Genomic DNA, 620 nt, shown 5'->3' with positions numbered 1-620 from the left:
TGGACCCTGCTACGCTGCCAGTGGTATCTGAGATACTCCATGTCCTTCCTCACTTTTCTCACTTTGCATATATGGTTCCTTCTGCCTGGAATTCTTTTCCCTGCCTTATCCATCTGGGAAGCTTTTAGTCAACCTTCAAAACCCCACACAAGTAACACCTGTGTGGAGAGGTCTTCTCTGTCTCCCGAGGATCCCAGAGTTAGTCACCCTCTGCCACTGCTCCCCCACCGCGGTGTGGAACTTAGCCCTCTGGGCAGCGCTCCTTTACTTGATGTCCGTCTCCCCACAGACCTGAGGATCCCTAAAGGGCAGCGGATGACTATTTATCTCCATGTCTCTGGCTCAGTTCCAGGGTCGCGCAGGTCGTGCCAACAGAACTGAACGCTCTTTCCGCTTGCCAGCAGGGATTTTGCCAGGTGACTGGCCAGGATCACTGAACAAAAGATAATCACTCCTGGAGGGAGCCCTGGGGCGCTCGCCTGGCAGCAGAAGCTAAATGCAGAAAAGAAGGTTAGCGTTTGATGTTTGTGCACTGGAGGGCACATGTCGTTCAAAACTTGGAAGATGCTTACAATCTTCTCCTTTTTTCCCCTTGTAAACGAAACCAAGGACAGGAGGAA

This window comes from Tupaia chinensis, unplaced genomic scaffold, assembly GCF_000334495.1.
Source record: "Tupaia chinensis unplaced genomic scaffold, TupChi_1.0 Scaffold145814_1, whole genome shotgun sequence".
In the NCBI taxonomy this organism is placed as follows: Eukaryota; Metazoa; Chordata; class Mammalia; order Scandentia; family Tupaiidae; genus Tupaia; species Tupaia belangeri.
The sequence above is the reverse complement of the archived record's forward strand: the minus strand, read 5'-3'. Positions refer to the sequence as shown.